Source organism: Corvus hawaiiensis, chromosome 5 (genome assembly GCF_020740725.1).
Source record: "Corvus hawaiiensis isolate bCorHaw1 chromosome 5, bCorHaw1.pri.cur, whole genome shotgun sequence".
Classification (NCBI taxonomy): Eukaryota; Metazoa; Chordata; class Aves; order Passeriformes; family Corvidae; genus Corvus; species Corvus hawaiiensis.
The window spans coordinates 41,156,957-41,177,008 of record NC_063217.1 but is presented as its reverse complement, the minus strand read 5'-3'; the positions used below and the strand labels follow the sequence as shown (position 1 = coordinate 41,177,008).

The 20,052-nt window shown below is 38.6% G+C and overlaps 1 long non-coding RNA gene across 2 annotated transcripts; it reads left to right on the top strand.

Moving 5' to 3' along the window:
- The first annotated feature begins 2,638 nt into the window (after positions 1-2,638).
- On the top strand, positions 2,639-19,146 carry LOC125326787. 2 transcript variants are annotated; one of them, XR_007203998.1, is made up of 3 exons: positions 2,639-3,375; positions 12,095-12,186; positions 15,656-19,146. It is a non-coding gene; the product is annotated as an uncharacterized LOC125326787 (long non-coding RNA). The 2 variants fall into 2 exon arrangements; XR_007203997.1 differs by lacking the exon at positions 2,639-3,375 and having other exon boundaries at positions 5,333-12,186; positions 15,656-15,802; positions 17,524-19,146.
- Positions 19,147-20,052: the final 906 nt, after the last annotated feature.

The window sequence follows — 20,052 nt, the reverse complement described above, 5'->3', positions numbered from 1 at the left end:
TAGATGCCCCTGTGGCTTCATGTCCAACAGTGACTGGCAGTATGGTCTTGTTTGTTCCAATATGTGTTGGGAAAACGTTATCTCACCACAATTTCCAATGATATTTTATCCTTCTTATATGTAGATAGGTATATGTGCAGGTACAGATAGAGATAATGCACACTTCCTAGAAAACAAAGTACATTAAAATGGATTTTCAAGTAGGAACTATAATCAAGTCCTTTGGCCAGCTAAAGTCTACCCCTTCTGTAACTGAAGATCTAAATGAAGTGGAAAATAGGAGTTTTGTTTTGATAGCATCCACTAAATCAATCAGGAAGCAGCAGCTGCAGAGCCATGTATCCATTGGAGTTAGAAGAATGGATTGTATTGGTAGAGGACTTCCTCCCTATTAATAAAAAAAAAAAAAAGAAAAAAGGCTCTCCGACAGCTGGTCTTTGTGTATGATGAATGTTAAAATTCTTAAGAAGACTCACATCACGTAAATTGTTTTTTCTAGTACTACAAAATATTATTGACAAAGTTGACTTTTTGCAAATGTCAGAGATTAAAGTTCACCTTTTCCCCTTCTCTTTCAGTGGAGAAGAAACAGATGCCCTGGGATGACCAGGTCACTCCTGAGCCAGCCAGGCCAGTGACCATGGCTGATAGGAGGTCTGCACGGGCTGACACTGGAGTATATTTACTCAGGTTGTGATGAAGGGGTTGGAGCCTCTGTGGTTGCCCACGGTGCCATGGCAGCAGTGTCTGGGAGAGCTGTGCGTGGCTGCCATGGGTCTAGAGCAGCTGCAGCCTCCGCAGGCAGCACTGAGTTCTTGCCGGGGGAACTGCATCCCAGGCAAGTGCCTTGGGTGTACAGCCAGCCCTGGGCAGGGCTGTGGGGACTGGGGAGCTGGCAGGGACACAGTGGGACAGGAAAACCACATCACTGCTGTGCTGGCAGCTGGTTGCCCTGTTCCTGGGGCTGGAAACTCTCATGACCAAATGTTTCCTCCTCAGAAGTATGAACACCTGAGAAGAGGGAAAATAACAATCCATTGATCTGCAGACGTGTAAGAACCAAGAAGAGGAGCACAGTCAGGAATAAAAGTGTACACTTCCAATCATGCTGAGATAGGATCCAGTTCTCCTTTGCAGAAGTAGTAACAAATTAAAAACCCCTTCTGTTATCCATAGGGGTCTGTCAGCTATTATTGCACGTTTGAAAAAAAAAAAAGACATCAATAGATTTTCACAGTAGTCCCAATATCTCTCTGCAGCATACAAGACAAACAGTGTTAAACATCACAGTCTCCAGAAAGACGTCTTTCAGAAATACTGTTGGGTCCAGGAATTTACCCTTTTATTTTGTTGAAAGCTAAATTATGCCTTTGCTATTTGCATTTAAAAGTCCTTGCCAGAAAATAGATTAGTTCAATCTGGAACTGTTTTGGGGCAGTGGCAGGACTCTTGTCCTAGAGATGTTGCTTCCTTTTTCCCCCACATGACTGGAATAATGGTATAGAATCATGATCCTCATGATTTTAGAGATGATTAGGTAAATTTTTGAACTGTTTTTGACCATATGTGGTTTATAATCTCTGAGGTCAGGCTTCTTGTTCTTTCATTTCATGGGGTTTTTTTCCTATACAGTTAAATGCAAACTCCTCTTTTGTTTTTTGGGTTTTTTCCCCTAGAGGCTTTTACATGCAGTATGTAATGAAGACTCCTGCAATTGCTTGGTTTTGATCCAATAATATATATCTTTCTTGTAGGTATATTGCTTGAAAGTTGCCCTTGCACTGAAGATAGGTAGAGCTGTTTTTAGTGTTCGTATTCACTTGAAGTAACTTTTCACGGGAAGAGAAACAAAAGAGAGAAAGAGAACTGAAAGCAGATCCACATTAACACTATTTACCCACATTCTGCCAGTGACAAAGGAATGCATCAAAGCCAGACCCTTCTCAAGTACCTGCCATGAACAGTGAATATGTGACAGTACCACTGAACATAACTAATCCCACAGGTGACCCAGAAGCCTATTGCACATTTTTTGAATCTGAGGAAGTAACAGCTAAGTGAGCATGGGTTTAGGTGAGCTCAAAATTACCCCTCTCAAAATTTTCCTCTAACGCAAAAGCATTTTCTTCCCAGCCATTTGATAAAGATAGCTTTGCTGAGATCACTCAGAGTGCATCATGCTGTGCCATTAAGACAATCTGTGTCATCATACTAGAGCATACACTTGGGCCAGTGAATCTTACCACAGCACCTATTTCTAAATCTCTCAGACCCAGGGATACTAGAAACATGAGCGCTACCAGGTTACCACGATCTCCTGGCCCCCTTATTCATCTCAGTTTATAAAAAAACCCCAAAACTTTGATATAGCTTGTCCTTGGTAAAAAATTCGTACCGATTCTAACACAGTTTGTCAGAATCTTGATTTCCTCAGAAAGACTCTAAGTGCAGGCAGGAAGATGTGGTCACAGTGTGTTTCTAAAAGCTGAGCTATGCATTATTGTTATGAATCTAATATAACTGTACAAGTGAGACTTTTATTAATCTTGTTTCCTTTTGAAGAGAAAATATTGTAAACATTTTTAAAGTTATTAAATTACTTCATTACATGCTAATCTTAGGAAATAATGTGAAACAAAATATTGCTACAATCCAAATTCATTTCCTTTGAACAAGTACGAATGCTTCATTTTGTGCTTTTAGTCACATTTTAAGATCATCCTTTTAATAATAAGGCTTAAAAATAGTTCTCTGAGAAGTTGCCAGAATAGTGATTTGACACTTGGGACTAAAGTAGATTGGCCCTGCTCATACATCCATTCAACAAATACTTGCTTTGTCTTAGCAGGAGAAGGCTCATATCTCTATGACTTGGACGTTATTGGACATTTTTGGATCAGGAAACATTTATTACTGCCCTTGTGAACAAAATTATTTTAAAGACACTTCTGGTGCAAAATTTCTCCAGAGGAGTAACTTTGTGATACTCAAGCAGTTTTTCATCTCTTCAGACTCAGTAGGACCCACAAAGACAAAAATCCCTTTTTATGACAGACCGCAAGACCATTAATTATAACTATAAATCTGTTTGTTTTTTTCTGTTGTTGTTGTTGTTGTTGTTGAGAGAAAAATAGATAAACAAGGAAATAAGTAAAACCATCCTTACCACAAGAGTAAATTTTAGTTTCTCTTTCTACCAGATTTTCATCTGATTTTCGTCCAGATTTTCTTATGTTGAACAAGGTGGTAATCTTACTCTCTTTTAACTCCTAGTAATTCCCTTGGCTTTATGAGTCTTTCCACCAAATTGGGGTTCATTTAGCATTCATAAGGATTTTGACCTCTTGGCCAAAGGATTAAGAAGCTGCACAAGAGGTCAGAATATAAATTAATCTTTACTTTCTGCTGGCTTTGTGTTGGTTTTTGTTTCTTTTTTTTTCTTTTCTTTTCTGTGATGTTAGCACAACTGGGAAAAGTGCAAGCTGTTTACTGCAGGAAAATTAAACTTATTTTTATGTAACTACTGGGACCAAATACAGGCGAAACAATTACGTATTTCATAAGACTCCATCAATTTCAAGGCACATCTCATAAAGGTAATTGTCTGAAGCCTTGATGATATGTTCTCTCAATTAATGTCCTAGAGTATGAGAACACATTTCAGATAGTGTAGCCTCATCTGATCCTCAGTGCAAATCACAACGGGTGAAATTCAGAACCTCATTCCTTCTGCAGAACTAAATTGCAATATGCTCTACTTGAGATTGCTCCTTAAGACCATTCAGGGACCGAAGCTTATTCAGAGCACTGTTTGTATCTTACTGGTTTTGTGGGAGGCCGTTCCTCAGAAAAGCTGCTGCAAGGCCATTTATGTCAGAAAAATTAGTCAGTACCCAGGAGCTCTCAGGGGCACGTAACACAATCTCCCCCTCGCACATCAGCACACCTGCAGTCAGCAGGGGCCCTCCAGTATTGTTCTTTTCACAGAAAAGATGGATGAAAAAAGCAGTGAATGAGACTGAAAACTCTGTGGTACTTGTTTTTCCTCTTGATCTGAAATAGTCTAAAATTGGAGACCTTCCAGAAAGTTGTGGAAGACACCTGTGTGAGACTGCTAGAGAGAGAACAAGGAATCACTTCACAGAGATGAAGTGGAATGAAGAAATCTGTCTGTGCAGGACTAGATAATTAATTCAATACATCCAGGATCTTAGAGCCTTACTAATTGTATGGGGGGGAAAAAAAGTAGATATTTGGATATGCAGTTTTGATTATTTTAAGATAAATTTATTTTAAGTCCTTAGAGTCTTATAGTCTGATATGTGCTCTAACCCAAGCAACTTCACCTTGTAATACAGCTCCAACACCAAACTACACTTTGCTTTTAAGCTATTCACCCCATTTTTATTCCATGTAGAGGTTTCACCCCAGCCAGCAGCCAAGTACCACACAGCTGCTGCGCACTCCCACACCAGTGGATCTGGGGAGAGAACCAGAAGGGTAAAAGGTAGAAAACTCATGGGTAGAGATGAAGACCTTTTAATAGGGAAAGCAAAAGCTGTACACACAAGCAAAGCAAATCAAGGAATTAATTCATTGCTTCCCATGGGCAGGCAGGTGTGGAGCTATCTCCAGGAGAGCAGGGCCCCATCATGCATAATGGTTACTTGGGAAGAAAAACAACATCACTCCAAATATCCTCTCCTTTCCCCTTCTTCCCCCACTTTATGTCTTGGGCATGATGCCATTTGGTCTGGAATATCCCTGTGGTCAGTCTGGGTCACCTGGCCTGACTGTGTCTCCTCCCAACCTCCCATGCACACCCACCTGCCTCTGCAGCATGGCAAAATGAAAAGCAGAAAAGGCCTTGGCTCGGTGTAAGCCCTGCTCAGCGACAAGAACATCTCTATGTTATCAACTCTGTTCAGTACAAATCCAAAACATAGCCCCATGCACAACAGGTCTGATCCTGATTCAAGATTCTGTTGAATTACTACCATGAAAATGATTACAAAGAATAGCATTAGAAAAAAATTTTTAGGTCTGTCAAAATGAGAGGTTGACTAGATCAAGATATCCCTAAAAGGCTATGGAAATACTGCAACATACTGGCACTTGTTCAAATACCTGAAAGATAAAGGTTTCTTTTCCACACTTTTGTGGTTGTTTTTGCTGGAATACAACTTCCAGCCTGTCCCCGTAAGTAGAAACATCTATAAAAGACAAGGCTATACTAAGAATTTTATGACCAACAACAAGACACAAAAAGAAAACAGGCTGGAAAAGGCTTTTATGTAAAGAACACAAAATAAATTGATAATGGTTTATTTTCTTTGGTTCTAGTACATACTGCAAGCATTCTAGCAAGCTGGTTTCTACTTTCCATGCATGAATTTCATAAGATAATGCTTAGAGTAGATTGTAAGCAGAACTAAACCTGTAATTTACAATAGTAAACAAGAACTAAAAAGCAGAGTTCATTCAACTATTGTTAGAAACCCAAATAACCTTGCTTTTGATTGTTTACAGCAGAAATGAAGACGGCATCTGTTACCCTATTTATGCAATAGCATTCACATAAAGATTTTACACATTCATTTTTAACAAATAAGAGGTATAGTAAGAGGAGATACAGGCAGGCTGATGCTATGTTTGTATCACTTTATAAATTAATTCTTCATGATACATAAGGTTATTTGAAGGATAGCAAAAAAATAATAAACAACATGGAAAAAACCCCTGTTTCCTCTCTGAAACATTTACTTCTATTTTCATAACAGTGTTTAAACCATACTAAGCACCCCAAAATGAATGGTCTTGCTACGTCTCTGGGATCTCCTTGGCAAAGCCAATAGGAGAGTTAATCTGCATGTTAGTGGTGCTGTTCAGAAAGTTGATTTCTACAATATTTTAGTGCTGTTTAACAACAGCGTTATTAAGAAAGAAATAGAGCCGAGTTGCAACAGCATCCTTATTTTTCACTTTTTTAAAAAAAGCATTTAAGTATAACTGGTCTTATTTATTTAAGATTAACATTTATGGTATCTATAACACACTGGTGCACATAACATGATTTGAGCAGGTCTTGCATGAATTTTTCTGTAGCTTCACCTTTTGGTCTTTCTGCTTCCAAGTTCAGTAATAACAGAAGACTGTGAGAGCCCTCTCCTGGTGAACAAAATTTATCTCCCTCCAGCTGTTGCTTGCCAACCAGAGATTCTGAGACAGATATTCCAGCTGTAAAAGAAGATAGTGCTTAGAATGTACTCTCATGGTTTTTTAATTTATTAATACTTAAGTGTAAAAAGTCACAAAACAAAGGCTTTATTTTCCAAATACCACCTTACAAAGTGAAGCAGAAAGTCAAGGAAAATACTTCTCAAAAACCTGCTATCTGCAAAGAAATACTAGCTTCAATATACTTTCACACCAGTACATATTTTGCATGGTTAAGATTGACATCCATCTGGAATGCTTTAAATAAAGCTACTTTAAAGACTTGTTCATTAGTGATAGGTATTGAGAAGGTTGTACACACGGAGTCACTCCCCAGATGAGGAATGAATGAGCGAGCAAAGTCTGAAAACCCCATGGCATCTAAAAGGAGCCCTGGGATCCTCTGAGATGGGCAGTGGAGAGGAAGGCTCTAGGCAGGAGCACCTTTTTTTTCTCCTGTGTAACCAATCAGAGATGGCCTGTGCTGGGTTCACAAGTTATTCTTTCATGCTACCAAAACTGAATCATTTTCTAGGCATTCCCCTTCTCTTATCACACTTATGAGGTAGCCTGCCCATATTATTCAGAAAGGGGACGAGCATATATTATACATAATATCCTGTCATGCACTTTTCCCTGTCTATAGTTGCTGTTATTAAATTTTTCACTTTCCTTAATACCTATACATGTAACATGATTTTGGCTTATTCTCCTGCTGTGCCCTCCCCTTTCTCTGTAGCAAGCACTTAATTTAGGTTGAAACACTGTCTCTTTCACTTGCATATGTTCTCCTCCTTATCTACTTAGTTTGATTTACTGTATGAATTTTAAGGACACTGTGTCTCTCTATTCCATCACTTTTGAGGTCTGAAAAGAATTTTAAGTTCAAAAAATCTTAAGTTCAAATCAGACTAAGTCAATGAACTACCAGACATGCTTGAGTCCAGCTTACTATCTAGAAAGCACCTCAGTTCAGAGGCACTGGCAGTTTAAGTAATGTCAACAAAATAAGAATGCATACATGCTTAAAGCAAAGTTCCTAGTTTGAGAGCTTCAGAATACACAGAGGCAACCAAGAGCCTTCCATTGCTGTGGGAGCGAAGCATTAGAGCAGTGATCACACCCCCACGTCTCAGGGAGCAGAAGACTCCACACAGCAGTTTCACAAGTGTTTTTCTGGGGAGCAACGATGGCCCAGGCAGCCTAAAATGAACTCACTGATAATTTGCATCAGTCATCTCAGCTGAAAGCTGAGCTTTATCCAGGCTGAAAGCAACCCAGAGAGGTTTATGGGCCTGTTTTTCTGTGCACTAGCATAAAATGTGTTGCCTTATCTGAAGAGTTTGCATGGAGATGGCAGAGGTTGGCTGTGTAGCAACTGCTAGTGGAAGAAATGTTCAGAAAACAAGGAGTTTAATATACGTACTTTGCTCTTAATGTTGACACATGGTTGGTTAAGGTGTGGTGCGTAGTCAGTGTAGCGAACCAGAAAAGCTATATACAAATGAAACTATTACACACTGGATAACTTTTATGATAGGCAATTTTCAATCAGTTATAAAAACAAGTGTTTCACAATGTAAATTTTTCTGCTTGAAAAGAGAAGTTCTAATTTTTAGCTAGCACACGGTTGTTCTCCTCAGCAAGAAGGAGGACACGAGCAGTGAGTTATTATGTTGAAGAACCTTCCATGACTTCAGAGACAAGCACTCCCAGCTCAGCTTGAACTATCACTGCTATCTCTTGTAGAGCTCAAAGAAGCTGAAATACAGTAAGGCCTCATTATTAAAAAGGAAATGCATTTATATAAATATGTATCTTAGATTCCCATTTCAGATGATCTAATACAAGATCTCATCTCCTCCGTTTCTTTTAGAGCAGCAAAGCACATTAACCCTGCTATTTCTAGCTTCAGCTATAAGCTAGAATCCAGTATAGCCACAAGACATAGGCGTCAACTGGGAGAAGTAATGTTTGGAGGCAGAGTAGTGCTGGCCACTTTGATCCCTAGGCTGCTACAGCTGAAATGTGCTGTAAAGATTCAAAGTGACAACTGGGAAAACACTTTTATATGAAACAGACTTCAAGATGACGTTTTTCGTTTCATTCTTCACTGCCTTTTTTTTTTTCCTACCCTAGTCTTTTTCTTAAATAAATATATTTTGTCTTTGAAATCATGTGTTATTAAGGGTAAGCTCAAATGACACCAGCAGGTAGAGGGCTCATTGCTAGTCTGGATCTGAATAATTGCAGTGAAATGCTGTACAAAGCAAATCACCTCAGAGCATTTGTATTCTGAGGTGGAAACTGGGACATGTATCCTGCAAAGCTAAAAAGATCAGTGTGACGACTCGTATCACTCAGAGAACTCAAGAACTTTCTCTCAGCCATTGACCAGCCTTGCTGTATCAAAAAAGACAGATTGCTGATAATACTGAATAATTCCCAAATTATCAAAGGAGCCCTAAGGACCCTAAATTAACATGCCTAAGTTGGGGCAAGTTTTCAGAAGGGATAAATGCTCTGCAGACAACAGTGTAATCAGGGACAGGAGAAACCATAGAAAAACCTCAAAGAGAGAACATGTTTCTTGTTGACCTCCATTCAGGAGTTGTGAGGAAAGAGGAGGGTTCTGCTGGCTGCCTCTTGCTTTCTGGAGCTATGCTTACAGTCTCGACTCACATGCTTCACAGGCAGGTAAAGCAGGGTGCACATGTTAACTTCCATTTTTTTCCACTTTTGTGAGGCCCTCAAGAAATGAAGTACAGCTGTAGACGTTTTGTCCCTGTTTCTCTCTGTTGCTGTACTACATCTAAGGAGAAATACCTGAGAGTACTTCCCAGGTCTGAACTCACCTTCTTGTCATGTCCCCATGCCAGACCACAAGAGCAAGGCCCACAGGGTGATACAGAATAACAGGAGAAAAAGACACAAGATATGACTGCTCAGATACCTTATATACCATTTCTAAGTTCAGCCAAGAAATCTAGTTTCAACCCAGTTCATTTTATCTAGTAAAATTATTTTGGGGTAAATCAGTGGAAGCACCAGCTCACCTAGGTAGCAGGTAAAAAAAAAAGAAAAAAAAAAAAGAAAAACAAGTTACTTAGTGCCTTCTCTAATTCAATAAACTCAAAGTTGTGTGTCTCATTCAGTAAACTAATGAGGTGTGTTATTTCAGAAGGGATTATATGAGATTACTATTTTTAATCTATTAAAATGTGGCAAATAATGTGCCATGCAGTCCTTTAAATTAATGGTATGCTTTCATCTGCAGTCACATGTATCATGCTGATCATCTGTATTTATATAGAGCAGAAGAGAAGATGATCTCTAGCTGATAAATACATTACTAGCAGAAAAAAGTTAAGTTGGTAACCTTCATAAAAAGACAGTTTTAATGAAAAGTTAGTAGAAACTCCTAGTTATCCCTTTGAATGATACCTACAGAAATGGGCTCTCACACAAACAGAAACTGCAGACTGTAAAGGGACACTATTAATACAATGCATAATTAATCTGTAAATTTATTATCAAAAGTATTGCAAAGGTCAAAATCTTTGTGAACTGCATCACTTAATGACAACACAACAGCATTTTTACACAAACATATTTTTACACCTGCTAAGTGATAGAAGTCCTTAATCATAAGATCACAGGCTCAGTTGTAAATTAGTTGTAAAAAAAACAATACATGAATAAAATATTCTCTGACTGACACTTGGAGGTTCTAAGCTACACCAATCCCTGGTCTGATCCACTTATAAATTACTACTAAATTTCACCTGAAAAAGTTGAAGTTTTAAGACAACACATATTAAAAAAAACCCCCACCATATCTAATACTTTCTGATACAATGTTTATACAAAGCTAATGGCAAACGATCAAAAGAAAAATGATGATAATGAGTTATTTCTGTGTGCCTTTACCAGTTCAGTTTCTCCGAACCAATTAACTTAAGATACCAATTAGGCAGATACTGTCATAATAAAACAGCTATGCTGCTCATGGTACCTGCCTAACGAGGTCTGCCCAGGGATTTAAAATTTAACTCACTAAAATAATTCTTCTTCTAGAGTAAAATAAGGCACAAAAGTACATCACTAACAGCATCTTTTTCTTGTAGAAACCAGTATAACTGGATGCCAGTGCAAGAACTGGCAAAAGGAATGTATAAAAAATTCTCATTTCCATCATCAATCTATTTCTGAATTCGATTGAGGTATTGCCCTTCTAATATAAAACATTTGAAGTTTAATGCCCAGTAATTCTATTTTAGGAAGCATTAGGCACTGTAACCCAGACTTTCAAATATGGAGAACATCATTAGATCCCTTGGATATTTTTGAAGAAGTGTTAGGTCTGTTACTACCACTAAAATTTTTAAAAAACCTAAAGTTACATGGAAGTGGAGAAGAAAAAAAAATCGTTATCAAAGATCCTGCTAAAACATATTTTTGACATTGTGCACAACAGCAAGCGTGTATGAGACAAGACAGCTCAATGTTCCCACAAAATTGCTTCATTACAGAAGAAAAACAGCACAAACAAAAAAGAAAACAGTTTTCCAAAGACTGAGCCTCTTGCAGTAGATGATGTTTTTCTTTATAGCAAGACCTTCACTTCTTAGTGGACAGGCATTTCATACTGGTTCTTCCAACTATAGTACCCCAGTGAGAAGCATCAAGTAATACCAGAGAGCTTCATCTTGTCTTCCCACTCCTGTCAGTGAGATGTACCTGCCTGGTTAGCAATGCATCTGTGTAACTGAACTGCTCAACAGAGCGTCAAGAAGCAAGCTGAGGCAAGTCATAGTGGGCATGGAAATGCCTTTTCATTTAAAATTTATTGTGACAGGTACTCCTTAGTGATTCAAGGAAGCCATAAATCTCTCCTGCCTCCTGGCACTCACCAGTATGCTGCAACACCAACCTTGGCCCAGCTGCCCAGCTTGTTCTCTCCTTCTTACATCTCTGTGAGCATTCAGGTTACATATGGCAATGCTACCTCCCTCTCATGTTCCTAGTTATGCCAGTACTCATTTTAAAAACCCATTTTATTTTGGACTTGCAGATTTCCCCTCTACCACCTCTGAAAAGGATTTTTGCCATACTCTAAAGCTGTTTAAAATCTGCTTGTTTTAAGTTCACAAGAATTGCAACCCTAAAATGTGACCCACAGCATCAATTAAAGCTTTTCTTTAAAAGTGCCTACTTTTGCCATGTCCTTAGGTAACCATTCTTAATTTTTTTCTGTTGCAATAGTGGATGGCAATAGCTCTGGATAAATGGGTTATTTGAAGTGTCAGATGAACTGAAAGAACAATTTCATAGTGAAAGCAGCAAATGCCCACAAAGTAGAAAACTGCTTTTCATTACATCAGACTTTTACAAACTAAAACAACTCTTCTTGATAGAAACTGTCACATTGAGGAATAGAGTTTCTTTGGAAAGTCTGAAAAAGAAAACTTTGTGATCTATCAAAGATGGTAAAACCAACACCTTTCCAAATATCCTTATTTTTGCACTATAAATTTTTGAAAGAGGGCAAAATATGCAAAATCAAAAAATTACTAGGCAATTATTGAACTTGCGTAACATTGTGTGAAACATTATGAAAATTTTTTTCTAAGAGGATCATTTTATGTTTTCTCTCTCTTTAGAGGTAAACACCTGAAATATTTTTATGCTCATTATTATCGGCAGAAATTATGCTGATAAGTTGTTTCAACAGGATTTTATTTAACAGATGCAACAAAATTGGACCAAATTCCCCTGCCAAATAGGGAAAAAATTCTCTTTCAAGTTAGTTAGCCTGGGTTTTTAAAGGGTATTCCTCTGTCATAAAAAAGAACTTTTGTCTATCTCCTTCTAACAGTCGGCCTGGAGAAAAGTCACCTCCCTGCTTTCTAAGAAACCTGGTTCTCATGACCTGAGAAAATGCTACTCCCAACCATCTTCTAGAGAAATGTATGTATAAATACCTTTATCTGTAATATAAATGCAAAATCTAACGATCACTATGACCACAGGAGCTAAATGCAGAGTGAAGCCTCTCTGCACACTCCCCACGGGCTGCTGTGACTCTTCAAAAGCCAGGAGCTGCAGCGAAGTCACCAAGTCCACAAGACATTCTGCTTACATGTGTACAACAAAGAGTAATATCCATGCACTTCATCATGAGTCCTTTGTATTGATTATTTCTATTTAGCAGGCACTAAGTTAGGAGTAGCTGAAGATGAAAATAGGCTCAAGCCTGACAAAGAGAACTAGTCCCTTGGTGAAGCCATGCTGGCTGTCTTGAATCACCTCCCTTATGTCTTCCATGTGCCTAAGCAGAGCTTCTAGATCTGTTTGATGATCTACTCAGGCACAGAGAAGTGAAATGCATGCAACAGGATATAACACTGAAGCATCAGAAAGCAAAGGAACACTCCTTTTGAAGTCACTCAGATTCCATTGTGTTGTAAATTTTTTTTAAAATCAGTAGAAACAAGAATAGCAAGTTAATTTAGCTCCTAGATTCCACATGATACCATGCAATAAAACTGTATCTTCTTGCTCTGGCATTGTTTCACTATAAACTAATTGAGACTACAGTATGGCCCATGTCATTTTGAAACCCTTCCAATTATCTCTGGGAAATTTAAAAAAATGAAAATTTGAAAGAAAATCAGATTAATTGCTTTTTCTTCTCATTTTTTGTGGTACCAAACATACAGTCTGACTAATTGATCTGGTTTCCTTCTCTGCCTATACAAATGAAATTATTTCCAGAAGCTCATTAGGAATAATAGCTCTCTGTAAACCAAAGGAGGGAAGGGTCAGCCAAAGTAACTGGCTTTACTAATCAGGGGGGAAAAATAAAGTGAAATTCAAATTAATCTATGTATTTCTACACTTACCTGCAAATTCATTGAAATGTTAAATTCATTATTTAACAACAATATTTAATAATTAGTGTGACCTGAGTAGATTGTGCACTTCGTGTACCTAAGTAGACATGGAACACTGACTCAAACTACCAGATCTGGTTGTTTTCATGAAAAATCACCAAGAGTTATACAATTAATCAATTAATATGTTTCACAACAAACTTGTGTTTGGGAGACATTCGGACACACAAGGCAGATTTCACAATAAATGCTTCTCTTTCTCAGGAGCTCTGAATTTTACTCTGAATATGGTATAAACTGATGGTGTGAATAATTAATTGAAGACTACTGCATCTGCTCATTTGTTAGTAAAGCAAAGAAAATTATGATGCTCAGCATCATGAAGTATTTCAGGATTTCTGGGGGGCAGCAGTACAGCTAAGTGACTATACAACTCAGTCATTGAATGGTGGACACTCCAAGATGGGTATGTGGTCCACAGCCTTGAGATGAATTTCAAAACTGACAAAGTTTCAAGCCAGACTTGTGCTACAGCTTGAACTTAGTTAATTGTGATGCCTAACAGTCCAGCTAGATTTATCGGAGTCAAGGTTATATTTCTTCCCTATATGTGAAAAATAAAAAGCAAATATAATTTGAAGATACGTGGTTTTCTGTTTTCTTGACACACCAGGAATCAAATAGACAACGTGGTTTCAAATAAGTGTTTGCTGCAAACAAATAATAAATTTCAGCTGCAAGTTTATAGGCATGAATTTAATTGCAAGGCTCAAACATCACTTGCAGGGAATTACTAGACTGTTTGCAAATCTCCTGGCAAATTTACCATAGGGCCTTTCTGTGGATTGTTTGTACCTGATAGCAGCAGGCCCTCAAAACCTTGGGTAAACCGCTTTGTATTGATTATCTGCTGGGCACCTCCAGATACAGTAGAGTTTCCCATAGTTTCTTGGTGTAAGGAGACTTACAGACAACAAAGGATGGTGCCTATGGAGCCCTTCCTATGGGTTACATTTCAACCTCATGAAGACACATGGTCATATTTAAGACAGATTACAGGTTATCACCGTATGGGACATTAAGATTTCTGAATGGGATGAACTTGACCCTTTCAGTTCCCCATAGCCTCCTATTTCCGTATATGTTGTTACTGGACAGCATTCTGTTAGCCATATAAACCAACCCTCTGTGATCCAAACACTGAGAAACACCTACGCATGAATGGGTTTTAAATATGGACAGGGGCAGGATCTTTGTATGGGAAGGAGTAAGAGTTGTGCCAAAGCTGGCTCCAGATTCAGCACTACATAATCGCTTGTAACTTCCACTTACATCACACCATGACATAATGCAGCAATTGTCAGTAAAATTTTTGCATAGCTCCAAAAGACATCATTCAATTTCATAAAATCACATCACAGTGACCCAGAAGAGGAATGAATTTTGGTGAAACTGGACAAGCACAGCAGGGATGGAACCAGAACTGCTTCAACATGCAACAATCCAACACCATGCACCATCTTTTCTGCCCTGAAATACAGTTATGGAAGATGGAACTCAAAGTCATGGGCCAAAATGAAGTCAGTGGACTTTTACAGCGATGGTCCATAGACTAAGGCCATGATATCTGTGTGCACATATACATAGATAGATAGATAGATAGATAGATAGATAGATAGATAGATGTATCTCTCAAATGACCAGAAAGATGATGGTGGTTAACTGGGATGTATTGGGAAGTGTGGGACATGGGCATGATGTAAATGGTATGGAATAAGGAGTGGGTACCACGCTGGATTTGTCTAGGCTAGAGTTAATTTTCTTCCTAGTAGCTGGTATAGTCTGCATTTTGTATTTTGCATGACAACAATATTGAGGACACATTGATGTTTTAGTTGTTGCTACGTAGTGCTCACTTTAAGCCAAAGACTTTTCAGTTTCCTGTGCTCTGCCAGTGACAGTGACATACAGAAATGGTTTTGTATTCTAGACATATAAGTGCCTATTGTACTGTTTCAGTTAATGTCACTTCAGTTAATGTTGTTTTAGTTGTTTCTTATCCCCAGTTTTAATTATTTTTTCCCTCTCTTGTCATTCAAAAGCTAAAAGCAAGGTAGAGAAACTAGCATCTTGAAATCATAATTATATTCCCTAAGGAAATAATGTCACCAGTAGCTGCCTTTTAGTTTGTTTAGATCTCAAGACATTTTGTATTACTGGAAATGCGGAAATTATTTGGTTATTCCTGTAGTTTTATGTAGTGACACTTAATTTTAAAAATAATGGGGCTTTTCACTTTGCTTTAGCCCAAGCAACGGAATTATGTTTCCCATGCATGTCATATTACAAGGTAAATAATAAAGACCTGAATCCTCAGGGGCTGTAACTTGAAACACTGGCTTGAATGAATGTTGTCCCTAAGGAAAGGTAATGTTAAATCACATTCCACACACAGAACTGACAGCTTATAAAAGCTGAAAGTCTGGCTGGAGAGCTTTTTGGAATGGACTTTCTATTGCAGTGTTTTGTCTTTCTCCCACCAGCATCAAACCAAGAACTTCGGGGTTCCTGGCCTGGCCATGCAGATTACAATTGATATAATGTGGAATTCAATACAGATGTGAATACTCCTGAGCTTGCAACCTGGAAGGCCATCTAGACAGAAAAAAACCCAACCAACAAACCACCAAGTAAGTAACCTTTTACTTAGCATGACAGGAAATATATGCTGGAGGCAGGATTGCTCATGAACACTACAACAAGGACTCTGGGGCAGGGAACACGGTTTTTCCAGAGTCCCTCCAAAATAGCTTCCAAGTCTCTGCAGCAGTGAGCAAGAGAACTCAGAGGCCTAATTTGAGAGACAGCATCAGAGTCTGATTTGTAGAATGTAATGTTATTTAATATAAAGAGCTTCTATAGAAATGAGCTAAAATTATTTCAAAATTATTTTTATAAATAACTTCCTTTATTTTGTAAAGAAACATTCTTTCCTACTTCTTATTGCAGAAACTTTTTGTTTTGGTTTGAGATTCATAATTTCACAGGGAAAGGAACAAATGACTAATAACAACACCAAAGATCAGAGCCATAGCCTCTTAGGCATATCACTTAGTACAGCTGTCTTGTAACACTGTGAGTGTTTACACTCAAATATAATTTCTTTTTATCCTGCTTTAAATACCTGAAGCTACACAACAATTTTAAGTTCACTGAGGTTTTTTTTTCTGAAGTAATTCTTAGCACTCAAAGAGTATGGTACCCACCTTGCAGAGGATGTCATCACATTTGCTGTGTCAGGTCACAGCTAGTGGAAAAATTGCCTTTGGTGGATGGGTGCAGTTATATCAATTCAGAACTAGACAGGAACAGCTCTGAACATGGAGGCGGAGTTTTACAGGGTTTCATGACCATGATTCAGTGCCATTAAACTACACAGAGGTCACTGAAGATCTTTGCCTTGAGACAATTTTAGTTTCACACAACAGAATTTCATTACACAGCAGTCACTGTGGTACATGGTGATGGCTTTTATACTAACAGCGTTCAGTAATGATTTAGATCACACTAATTGTTAAGTCTGTGCTCCCGGTGTTTCTTACAATATAATCAATAATAATACAATAAACTTTTCTAAATATTATTAATAAGGAGCTACTAGTCCCCCACTTTCTTGAATGAGTCTCCTCTGTCAAAACAAACATTACTATTAACTAGGGTAAGATTTTCTTAAGGAATAAGCACACTGTTGGATATGGGTTGTGGTACTTCGCAGTCTAAGTGATTTTAGAGATTTTTTACACTTTGCAGAAGATGAAATGATCCAATGTCTACCAATTACATACACCAAAAGCTGAAAACAATCCAGCTCATCATTATTTCCTCTTTTTCTGAAAGGTTAATTCCTTTAAACACTAATGAAATCACAGGAGAAAAATAGAAAACATTAAAGGGACTAAAGAGATAACTAGAATTATTAGGATTGTGGAAGGTTTACAAGGAGAAGTTATATTTATTTAAGGAGGAAAGCTAGGCAATCAGCCAAATAAGTCAACCCAAATTTAAAAAGATATAGTTTACGATACAGGTATATCGCAGTGAGCCTGAACATGTTTATCCGGCCTACGCCTAGATCACTCTTGCAGACACAGTTTGAAACTCAGGAGTATGCGGAATATCTACTGAAAAAAAAAAAAAATTGTAGGAGAGGTGAAACATGGTATACTGCTACAGAATTTATGGGGATTACATGACTTAAACTGAAAACATCAGACAGTTGTATACACGTACATTTAAACTTTGCATAACACTGTGACATGTTTTGACAGCAGTAATGAGAAAGTCTATTCCAAGTTTGAAATAAAAAAGAATTAAAATCAGTAAGAACAACAAAATCAGAAATTATTTGTAGCCTCACAGGCACCTGACAACACAATATGCCTGCTAGAAGATCTGAAGAAAACCTCCTGAGACCTGATGGAATCCCAGATAAGATTAAATTTCTGGAGTCAGCTCATCTAAAATATTATACAATATGTTCATGTAATAGCCTCAACTGCTGCAGCTACAGGGCCTGAAGATTGAAAAGGACAAGAAGAAAAGAAACCACTCAAACCAGACAGATAGATTAAGTAATTATATACTGTCACTCAAATTCTAATGAAAGCATTGAGATTTCAATCTTTTCACGTTTTTCTGCTTCACACAGAAATACTATTTTTTTAGGCTAACTCAGTAACCATCTTCTGTATTGTCAGAGAATTTTATCCTTGTTTTTCTATTCTCAGTGTATGTATAGTGAAAATATCCTGATATATCAAGGATGGGCCTGATACATTTATTGGAGAGTAGATTCATTCACTATCAAAGAAAAAAGTCACAACAAAGTCTCACGAGAATAAAATCGTGAATTTTGGTTGTAACTTCACAAATGAGAATGAATGGTTATAAGGAGGAATTCTTCAAATGGATGCCCAGACAGGCTACACAGAAGTCTAAGCAGAGGCAGAAGTGTTTATTCTCTAAGCTTCAGGCATATTGCCCAGATATATCTGCCCCCACACAGAACTTTTGATCATTTTATCAGAGCATTAAGCCACTGGGCACACCACGAGCCCCAAGGAAACTGTGGGTTCCAGAGAATCTGTTGAAAATCTTTGCATATTTACACAATCACATGCACCCTGACCGGAATAATTTGGTCCAGAAAGGCGTCTGCTAAACAGAGCATCTAAAGGATCTAGTATGAAAGATTTTCTTTTTTTTTGCTGACACTGCCATTCGGTACAGTGACAGCATGTTATACTGATGCTCTGAAGCCCCATTTCAGGTTCTTTTCTCCAGAAAGTTTTAAACGTGGATACTTTTACAGTTGATATCTTGAAACTGGAAACTTGCAGAGTATGCTACATAGCTACCATGTTACCATGGACTTGCAAAAGGTGAAGCATATTCCAAGTGCACAGCACACCAGAGAGCCTCTTCAAATCTCAGCAAATGAAGCGGCCAGAGCTCTCATTTTAAAAGGTCGGAGAGATTGATAAAAGGAGGCTCTGTCAAAAGGAGTAAGTGGTCTTCTGCTGTTCTGACTAGCAGCAGGAATCCATTAGGAAGAGCCTGAGTGTAATTAAAATGGAGACATTAAAAGAAATACAACAGTAGAAGCATTTAGAAAAATTAGGAAGTGCAGAAATAGGTAGCCTGTAACATAATCAAAGGAGTATATTAGGTGGTTTTAGTAGTTTCTTGTGCAATATAGATTAGAAATGATTGTAAACCATGTAGGAAAGAGTGAGTTATATAAATAGGTACTTCTCTCATACCTTTTCTTAGTTTGTCAGCAGAAAAATTAAGGTATCAGTGCAAAATGCATCAGTATCAATGGCATAAGTAAAACCAAATTTACTGAATATAAGAAATCTAAAGAAAATTTCAGACAAATGCTAGAAAATCTGGAACACAGGTGTCATGGTTTAGCATATTTGGGTTTTTAGTAAAGAGGCTCCATCAGCCACGGAAGTGATTCTCTTGCAAAGAGGTGCTTACAGCTTCCTCTATGACCAGACAGAACCAATCAACTGGCTAGTTTGAATATTGGCAACTTTTTAAAGCCACTTAAGAAGCCTGACACGCCTCTGTGATCCACATTTGAGAATGGACAAATCCCGGGAAAGCTTTCTTGCTTCCAGCTTTCAGACCGGTAACTGGGGGGCCCATGGGCATGGCGCTGGGCTGGGCCCTGCTCGGCGTGGCCCGGCAGGGCCGGCCGCGGCAAGGCTTGGCTGAAGATCTCAGCCGCTTCTGCTCGCTGGACACCCGGCGCAGCCCCCTCAGTGCGGGCTGGGCCAGCCGGGAGACAGCCACCCCGGAGCCGTGTGGCCGTGCTCCATCCATGGCCCTGCTCCGTGCAGGCCTGCGGCGCAGCTCGGCCAGGCCTCCCCCTCTCCAGTGCGGCCGAAATTCATCTGAGGCTGCTGCCCGGCAAAGATCATCTGACCAACAGCAATAAGCGAATTCCAGCTGCAAGGCCTGGGTGAGATTAATCCTTTTAGTGCTGTAAGATTCTCCAGAACAGATGAAGCCTGCAGACATCAATCCTCTCCCGAGTCAGAGGAAGAGGAAAGGTGAAGGCATGTGAAGAAAATACCATAAAGAACACCAAAGTCAGTGAAGAAGGAAGAGCTGAAACCTGAGGGAGGAGAAAGAGGAGATGCTTCAAACCTAGAAGCTGAAATTCTGTTCTGAATCTATGGTGGTGATGGACTATGAAACATCAGAGTACCTGCCGTAATTTCATGAAAGCATGGGCGGGTGAAGCGGTCAAACTGTACTTGTGAGCAAAAGTATCTGTGCTGAAATAAGCAAATGTTGAAGTAGCTGTGATTTGATGAGAAGTGTGAACAGAGAGAGATGAAAGTGATGAGCACTCTTGCTCCCAGGG